Below are 10,706 nucleotides of genomic sequence, written 5' to 3'. Positions count from 1 at the left end.
TGACTGTGTGCTTATTACAAATTATGGAATAGATTTTTTGAAGCATTGCAAATTCCTAATCAGTATTAATTAACTTCCTCTCTCTCCTTAACTACAAACAAATATTTAAGAGTTTGGGCAGAACCTTTTCAAGTAATATACTGTAAATGTAACTACAATATCATGTGTATATCTAAAATTCCCTTGAAAGTAATAAACTCTACTTTATATTGAAATATTAGTTATTTTATTCTAGGAAACTTTTAGAAAAATAGACTGTATATCTTTGAAATGAAAAAGGTAAAAATACTAACATAAATGTTTTAGAGGGAGTCTGTCATATATATATATATATATATATACATATATATATATATATGTTATGTGTAGAATAGTTCATTTTTAGAGATTATTTGTCATAAGAAATATATACATATATCTAAATTTATTTGCAGAATGATATACATCATAGTGAAACAAACATCTTAAAACATAATTATAATTAATAAATAACTTCATGAAACCAAGTGCCGGTAACTCACCCTTATAATACGAGTTATTCTGTGTGCTGAAATCTTAGAATTGTTTTCGAAACTAGCCCAGACCGAACAGTACTTGTTAGATTCTTATCTCCAATTAACCACTAAAAACAGGAATTAGCTCTTTTCCTCAAGTTATAGAGTGTTGTCTTTGACAATAAAAAGGCTTAGGGACAATGCCCAGGCCTTGCAAACAACACACACAACAACAATTGTATCACATTAATTTCACAAAAGCATCTTTTAACTGCTGTGAATATTTCTTAGAAACATGAATACATATCCCTGAAAAATGTTAAGTAAAAAAGTATAGAATATTTACGTCTATGTTAAAGACATGAATATTTAGATTGTTTAAGATATTTAGGTAATGATTACAAGTTAATTACAAGGTCATATATTGGGACTGGTTTTTTTATTCTATTTTACAAAAGTAATAAAATGATATTTATAATGATTATATAAAATTACTCTTGCTTAGTATTTGAATTATCATTTGATAAATATTTTTAAATGGTTTCCAAAGCAAAGGAGTCTCAATTTTTTGTAATTTCAAAACAATTAAGAAAATGATTTCAAGGCTGGTTCACTCTAAGTCTATGTTTGTTTTCTTCTTCTAGTTTTCATATGTTAGTAGAAATTAAAATTCCAAAAATTTAATGGATATTGGCATTCAGGAACATCTTCACATATACTAATATTGGAGTCACTTGAGTGGAATTGTTTTATTTCATTTGTTACTTTCACAAATAAATCAAGATGATTGTATATTTTGTTCTTTTCACTGCTTTTGGCTCTTATCTTGATAATACGTTTTTCCTAGTAAGGTAGAGATAAGCCAATTGATTGAGCAAGTAACATATGACTTTCATAAAATGCAGATGCATAGATGTCTTCTGTCATTTCCTAAAAGTTTCTTCCAGAAAAGTTCCTCAATTACTTAGAAGTTTTTCCCCTTCCCCTCTACAAATTATACCGACATCAAATACAGTGAAAGCAGGGGTTATACTGTGGGGGAGGGACATACAAAACAACAAAGTAATAATCTTATAAATGTTTTAGAAACAATTGCATGAAAGAAAAAAAAAATTTGAATACATATCTTAGGGTTCATTTCCTTAACATCACCTTATCTGAACTTTCTGCTTGACTCAGACATATACTAAATATTGTATATTTAGAATAGGGATACAGGTGGACCCATTGCAACAATGAGATATACAAGTCCTTATGTCAAAAAATGAACTTTACAACTTTGGTGGGGGGTGTAGGGAGGAGGGTTGTGTGGGGCGGCGGGGGAGGATGGGAAGGAATGGGAAGGGGAAACAAAGGAGGAGGCTACAATGCTTGATAAGAAATATACTCATTAAATTGTCCATGTAATTGTAACCCCTCTGTACAGTATTTTCACAATAAAAAAATAAAAATAAAAATAAACTACTTAGAAGTTATGCATAATTCCTAGGTATAGGTATTCCAGTTATCACATATACTTTTGGATTAAGTTATCTCTGTATAAATTCAAACGGACAAAATACCTTCAAAATAAACAGAAATCACATATTTGTTTTTTGGTTTTGTTTTTTTTTTTGGGTCTGGTCGTGGGGCCTGAACTCTGGGCCTGGGCACTTGAGCTCTTCAGCTCCAGGGTAGCACTCTACCACTTGAGCCACAGCCCCACTTCCCACTTTTTTTGTTTTGCTTATGTGGTGGTGAGGAATCAAACCCAGGGCCTTGAGCATGCAAGGCAAGGGCTGTACCACTGAGCCACGTTCCCAGCCCCACATCTTTGTTTTAAATGCAGTAGTTTAGAAAGAGTTTTTAGCCAACACCAAAAACATCCTTTTTAGCTATTCTGCATTGTGTGAAGAAGTTTTAACAATAGTTTTTTTTTTCCTGACATGTAATTCACTTACAATATATTATCACCTTTTATTGTATACATTTTAGTGCTTTGGAAGTAAATTGTACCTTCATAGGTTTTCAAAGCCTAATTTTCACAAACTTGCATTTCTTCAAATAGAAATGCTGTAAATTTTAGAACAGACATTAAAATAGATATAAAATTCAGTTACCGGAATTTGCCCAGCATACATCCTCTATATTTGGGGGATCATTTCCAGGGTCTCACACATACTATACAAGTTCACTGTCAATTAACTACATTCTCTGTCCAAAAATGTTTTTTACTTCTGTTTAATACATTCATAGAAGTGTAATGCGTGGATCCTATACAATTCTTTTTCACCTTTTGAAGGCTTGAAAACTTGTTTGCTAAAATGACTGCAGTATTATACAAATCGATCACAATGAGAAATATATCAATTTCTCCACAAATGCATTACTATATTTTGCCTCCTCTTTTTATATTATGGTCATACTAGTGAGTTTTCTTTTTATTATTTCTTAGACACTAAAAAGGAGCTTAATTCATATGCTCCTCCTGTTGGCTATGGATTTACATATGTTATTTAAAGAAATATCCTATTCAGGAAAAATTTATATAGATTAGAAGATATAAAAATACTTAAGTTTCAGAATCATTGTAGCATTAACATTGTAGCATTAACAAATACGTGCCCTCTGTTGGATATGTTTTCATTTCTGTTATAGTGTCCCTTGAATTATGAAAGGTTATCACTTGATATAATCCAGTTCTTGCTTTTCTTTAGCCAGTAATATTTTCCACGTCAAATTTTTAGAAACCTTTACTGATCAATGTCATGAATTTTTACATTTAGGTTTTATAGGTTTTTACATCTCACATTTAGTTTGATAGTCATTCTTTATAAGGTTTGAGGTAGGCCAGGTGCCGGTGGCTCACGCCTGTAATTCCAACTACACAGGAAGCTGAGATCTGAGGATCGTGGTTTAAAGCCAGCCCGGGCAGGAAAGTCCATGAGACACTTATCTCCAATAAACCACTACAAAACTGGAAGTTTTGATGTTGCTCAAGCGGTAGAGTGCTCACCTTGAGCTGAAGAGCACATGGATAGCGCAAAAGCCCAGAGTTCAAACCCCATGACTGACATACAAACAAAAAAACAAAGGATTGAGGTTGTAGTCTAAGATCGTTCTTTAAATCTAGAGAGGCAATAGTGCCAATACAACCATTTAAGATTCTGTTTTTATTTCATAAAATCATAACATCCTTTTCAAAATCTGTGGACCATAAAATTAAGAATTTATTTTTGACAAATCTGTTACCTTATTCTATGTGTCTGTTCTTATAGTTGAACTATGTTGTCTTCACTACTAAACATGGTAATACTATTCAATCTAGTATGAAGGCTCAAGCTACACCATTTTACAATATTGCTCTGACTGACCTGTATTCCTTGAATTTACATACGAGATTATTGAGCAGGTGGACCAATATTCTAGAGATATCTAAATATTTCATAGTCACTCATATTTCACACCTTGTGAAAATACACACCCCTGATATTATATATAGAAAATGTCTTTAGAGACTGCTCAATGCAACTAAAATTAATTAAGGAATGAGATAAGATTTAGATAACAGTACAGCATAATAAAGCTGAATGATAACGACTTGAGCTATACTGCAGAAGAGGGCGAGAGGGGGACCACATAGGAGCTGTATGTCATTGGTATTGTTTCAAAAAAACAGAAAGACTTCAGAGAAGACAAGGAGAAAAATAAAGTGTCCTGAATCTAGTTTCTTTTTAATCCACCTGATAGTTTGGACTGAAAGTCAGATAACATGGGAAAAATAAAATAGAAAATAAAGAATTGTATAAAGCTGTTACAATGTAAAGAAATTGTAATAGTAATATAATTCATTTTCAAAGAAATAAGAGAAAGAATAACAATTGCTAATGTGGATAGAAGATGGATCACATTTTATCATATACAATTTTGAAAAAACATACTAGGAATGAAAATTTAAAAGTCATAATTTATAATACAATTTGTATTATAACTTGATAGAATAGCTCAGTGGTAAAACATTGGCCTAACATATGTGAAGCAATTGTGTGATCTCCCAAACATTGCAAAGTACAGACAAAGCACACACACACAAAATTCACATAAACACACACGCACACCACATACACACATTTGGAATATTGTTATTATATTAAACAAAGGAAATTATCACAAATAGTAAAAGTATTTTAATATGTGAAATCATAGTATTGCTCATACTATTTAAAAGTTTAGTAGAAATAAAATAGTCACAAGATACTTGGATTCTTATAGATTGAGTAAATTGAAAATTGAGAAATAAAATACATGAGAACTTTACAAACAAGTTTTAAATAATAAACATTTTGAAATATTTGTCCTTTTAGTTTGACAAAAGATTGATGTTACTGGTGTTTTAACTCAAGATTTAGAAGATGATAACCAAGTGCTCTATATCTTGCTAGGGATAGCTATATCTCTAACCATTACACTCTGGAAATTTTATAATAAGGTCTCATAATTCCTCAATCTCTCCCGAATTACAAACCCTATTTACACTTCCCACCATAGTTAGTAATTTGAAACCACAAATTGCTATGCCCAGCTCAAACATTTTTTTTTAATTCAAGTACAAATATTTCCAAAAAGTGACCAGGTAATAAGGCCTTTTTAATAAAGTATGTGCTTCTTGAAAATACAGCATTTGTTACATGGACAAATATGTTTAGGACTATAACAAAATAAAATTATTTAAATTCACCAACCATATAAAATTTAAGAAAATAATTTTTTACATATTCACATGTTAACTATTTTGAAAGCAAAATATATGTCTGAATAATTTACATGTGTTATAATTATGCAAAACTAAATTAACTAATCTACAACTTTGAAAAAAGAATTACACTAAAGAAACAAAACAAAAGAAGTTCAAAATTTGAAATTTAGAAAATAAAGTGTATTCTTTAGTTGACTTAAGTAACGGTAAACTCTCTGTATATCAATTTTATAATAAAAAATGCATGAACAAAGAAAGAAAAGTATCCATTGGTCAATAACAACAGGAGAAACATCAGTAGTTTTTTTTGTGTGTTCAAAAAAATCAATGGAAGAGATAACAATGTTCCTTCCATAATAAATGTAGTCATTACCTTACTTAAGTAACTGTATCCCCTCTGTACATTACTTTTACCATAAAATTAAATTGAAATTAAAAATAAACTAAATAATATACCAATTAAGAATTTGTAGAGAGCTAGGAAGTTGGTTAACTGGTAGAGCGCTTGCCTTGCATGCTTGAGGCCCTGGGTTCGATTCCTCAGAATCACATAAACAGAAAAAAAAAGCCAGAAGTGGCGCTGTGGCTCAAGTGGTTGAGTGCTAGCCTTGAGGTAGCCTTGAGGGACAGCGCCCAGGCCCAGAGTTCAGGTTCCAGGACCAGACACCCCCCCCCCAAAAAAAAAACACAGAATTACTAGAAGCCATTGGTTAAAAACTTTTTAGAAAACTGCCCTAAGTACCCAAGTAATATAATTTGATAATAGTATTTAAATATTTCAACTTCAGCAGAGAAGCTAAAAGATTAAAAACAGTTACAAACTAAAGTAATAAATCAGAATACATTACTATTTATAATAATCATAAGATGAATTTATAGTTGTAGTTAAGTATGTAAGAAATGAGGCAATTTGCCATTCGTTTGCACTTAATAAGTGAGAAAGAATTTTCTAGGTCTTTTTGAATATATAAGTTTAATGAAGAAACGATTCTTTCACATCATATGATAATCAGATGAAGCTGATATTAGAACATAGAGCAGATTGTAGTAAGTTTTGGATGTTAATGTATATACTTATTTTGGTTGTGAGAAATTGTGTTCAACTTGGGGTATTGTTTTTGTTAGACTGGTTAATTTTAGGATAGGGGTTCCCTTTCCACAAGAACAAGCACCTGATCTGTCTTTTTAGCCTTCTCATTACCAATGGCATAAGAGTTGCAAACCAACTTGTCTAGATTCCTACCTTGGCCGGCCTGGATTCTGCAGTCCTTCCAATCTTAACCTGTAAATAGTGCAGGATGGTGGAAATAATACAATGCAGCTAGCTATAGATTGAGTAGGAAGTCCACTAAACTTTTGGCCTGGGTTCTGTTCTCAAGCCTCCTCAATAGTTAGTTCAGATAGAAGCCCCTACTGCCAAGCAGTAAGAGTATTTTTTTAAAGCAACTAGACATATATAATACTTAGGCATGTGAACACCTCAGGACAAGAATGAATAAAAGAGCATTGAAGCATAGAGGACAGGCCCAATGTTAACTAGCTACTTAGAGGCTGAATAAGCTTAGCTGGCTACTCAGGAGGCTGAGATATGAAGACCACTATTCAAAGCCAGTCCAATCTTGAAAATAAATGCGATTATCTCAAAAAAACAGAAGTGGAACAATGGCTCAAGTGTTAAACCACTATCCTTGGTGACAGAAGCTTAGGGAGAATGCCTAGGCACTATCAAGCCTCAGGAATGATGAATGAATGAATGAGCACTTGCACATGCCCCTGCGTGTATATGCGTGCATGTGTACACACACACACACACACTCTCTCTCTCTCTCTCACACACAAACACACACACACACAAATGAGTATTTCAATGCGAAGTTCTTTTTTTTTTTTTACCTTGCTGTAATCTATTTCCCAGTATTAGTTTACAAATTAACAAAATCAGCTAAGAACCTCTTTACATACAACTCATCTTGTTTCTCTAAAGTCAACTCTCTTTTTGGAAGCAGGCTTTTATTTGACCCAGATGTAAATTATTGAGAAGGTCGATTCATTTCCCTCAATTCTGTAGAATTAGATGATTGTTTAGCTTCCTCCAAGCAATATAATTTTGTGAAATCCTGCATCAAGCAACGTATTTCTTTCACTAGAAGGGAAGCCTGTCAAACAATTAATAATAGGTTTTTTTCTCCTTGCTAGCATCTGTAGTTTTATTATCTTCATACGTTTCATGGTCTGTCTGTGTATGACAAAGACTGCTGTGAAAATAAAAAGACCCTTCACAGCACTTATCATTTATATACCATTCATAGATATGAAGGTGTTTAAATATTACTGAAATTGCTTTGGAATGCAGCATGTTCACATTGACTATCGTGAAAAATAAGAATTGGTTTCTCAGAACATTAGGTAAGAACTTGATTGAAAGAAACAAAAGGAAAAGTGAGGAACAACTCAACACATACATTCAAATGAAACAAAACAACCCAAGGAAACAAATTAATTCATTACTCAAGAACTTGCAGGAAATAAAAGACTTAAAAAAACATCAGCTATGACAAGCTTATGAAAATCCTGACTACATGGGAGTCTACTCTTGTGAGGATAGAGGTTAAAGCCCAGACTGGACAGAAAGATATTTACACAATGCCATGCACCTGTTATTCTAAATTCCAGGAAGAATAACATAACGTGGACTGAGCCCAACATCATACACAGTATCTGAAAGATAATCAGGATAATTTAGGGCTGGAGACATGACAAAGTGATAAGAACACCCATTTAGGGGGCACAAGACACTCAATTCAAACTTTAACATTATGGGTATTAAAGTAAAAAGCTATGATTTTAAATAATTGGAATAATTGTGAGATTTGAGTATTTGAATGGAAAAATGCATGAGAGAGAATGAACCCATGGTGCAATGCTTTCAACTTAAGTAAAAATGTTTTGGGGTACTTTAGACAAAACAGAGTTACCTTGCAAATGAGCATGGTTGTGCATTTGAGTGATGGAAATATTTTACTTACACAAGTGTAAATTGAATAGATTTTATTGCGTAGATTGTTTTTCTTGAATTACGAGCCTGGATGATGTCCCTGAGATTGTTCTCTCAAGGCTACCACTCTACTACTTTGAGCCACAGTTCCAATTCTGATTTTCTGTTGGTTGTTTGGTGATAAGAGGCTCCTGGAAATTCCTGTCCAGGATGGTTTCAAAACATGATTGTCAGATCTCAGCCTCCCGAGCAACCAGGATGCCAGGCAATAGCCGCAGATAGTATAATAATTTAGTAAATTGTACAGTTACTGAAGTTATTCATTATCATTATAACCTGTGTAATATATGTATATATATATATATATATATCAATGCATATGGATATAAATATTTTAACATATTTTTGTATCTACAGTAGATTTATAAAACCATCCATTATAAAATAAAATGGAAACAAAAGTTAGTAAGGAGCAAAACAAAGGAAATTATCACATGTTTCTTGGTGCTGAATGGAATACGAATTGCGAGAATAAGTTTGGGAAAACCATCTCTACGTTAACAAAATGGATAAGAGGTATTAATTCCAATCAATTTATTTGCCCATATTGTGCAACCTCACACATGAGTGTCAAAATCAAACCACACTTTTTGTCTTTGCTTTTAACTCACTTGTTATAATTTACGGGTTAGTTGAAGTAATCAAATAAAGATTAAAATAATATTATGTGAGGCTATGAATTAGAGCTGAAAATGATTTTAAATGTGATAATACCTAATTAAATTGCATATTTCTTACTTTTACTCTGTCATGTCCCTCATTTCCACATTAGGAAAGTACATAGAAGGTTCTCACTAAATTATATGAACATTTATGAAATAATGTATTGAAAGAATATGGGCACAGTGTGGTTTTAGCTTATTGAGACCTGTAAGAGGAATTGTGTTTCTAAAGACTTGCAATACATTGTGATGAAGGTGAAGGGAGGGATGTGCTTATTCTGGAAAACCGGCTAGAGGATTGCACCGATAAAGGCAGTGATGAATTCTTCCAAAAAGTTACAGTAAAATCACTTTCACAACCATGTTCACTGCTGCAATATTCACCAAGTTACAGAAACAGCCCAGATGCTCTTTGGAGGAGTGATGGTTGGAGAAAGTGTGGCACCTATACAAAATTGGATTGCATCCATCCATTATGAAGACTGTTACATCATTTGCAACAAAATGGATAGATCTAAAACTATATCAATTAAACTAAGTCAGAACCAGACACACAAAGGACCCATGTTCTGTCTCATATTTGGAAGCTAGAACTTTATTACAAGTTTACACAAAAATATTAACCAAAGCATGCTATTTGCGGCGGGGTATTTCAAAGGTGTAATTTCTTATAAAAGTGAACTTTTAATCCAACAAAATATATATCAGGAAATTATCACTTGGAAGATGTGAGGGGAAGTCAAAAGGAAGGAATAAAGAGAGTTATGGAGGAAGAGAGGGAAAGTATAATATTCAATGTACGTAGTATGAAACTAGGAAAAATTAAGGTGGGGTGAGGTTTGGAAGGGTGTGGAAAAGTTATATAAAGATCCATTATACTTAAAAAAAAACTGATTTGTTGAATGGAAATTCCATTGTCCAAGTATTTAAGATAACAAAAATATAATTAAAAACAATGGAGACATCTGATCTTAAATTTTATTTCCATCTCTTTTAAAAAATAAAATTGTTTGCTCTATAAATTCATCAGAGGGATGTATTTTGTGGCTAGCTAGATCATTGCACATCTGTCTCTCTCTTCTTCTCTCCCTTTCATGGTTCACATAGGTAATATGATTGCTCCATAATTATCCTAATTTATTTTGCTTTTATATTTTTGGTTGCATCATTTCACTTTCTGCTCTGCCATTTCCCAACTAATTTACATAGAAGGTTTTATTTCCTATTTTCTCATTCCTAGAATAAGCTGCACATGAAGACACCACTGGTCCTCATTTTCAGTCTGTACCTTTGAATACGGAGGAAAATCTTTCCTCTGCTCTCTACCAATTCCCAACTCTCCAGTTAGAATAATTTAGAATAGTAAAAAGGATAAAAGAGAAAATAAATAATAGTGAAACAAACAGATGCAGAAAATTCACCGGATTTTTTTGACCAGTTCATCCAATGTGAACTATTGGGGAAATACATGGACACCTCATTCTCACTGGCACTCAAAGTTTCTGGCTAGGCAATTCTGATGAAGATGAGGAACAAGAAAAAAAAGTGAGATATGGTATCAATTGCAAGAAAAAATGGAGAAGGATTCAATCAAATTTCTTCTTTGGTCTGCCGAAAATAATCGCCTTACTACAGTGCAGAGACAACTTTCCAAAAAGGCCACTCATGTGAATACTAGGGATAACAATGAGTATACCCCTCTTCATCGAGAAGCCTACAGTGGACACTTAGACATTGTCCATGAGTTGGTGGCTCCAGGT

This window comes from Dipodomys spectabilis, unplaced genomic scaffold (assembly GCF_019054845.1).
Source record: "Dipodomys spectabilis isolate Male_0828 unplaced genomic scaffold, ASM1905484v1 ptg000456l, whole genome shotgun sequence".
In the NCBI taxonomy this organism is placed as follows: Eukaryota; Metazoa; Chordata; class Mammalia; order Rodentia; family Heteromyidae; genus Dipodomys; species Dipodomys spectabilis.
The sequence above is the reverse complement of the archived record's forward strand: the minus strand, read 5'-3'. Positions refer to the sequence as shown.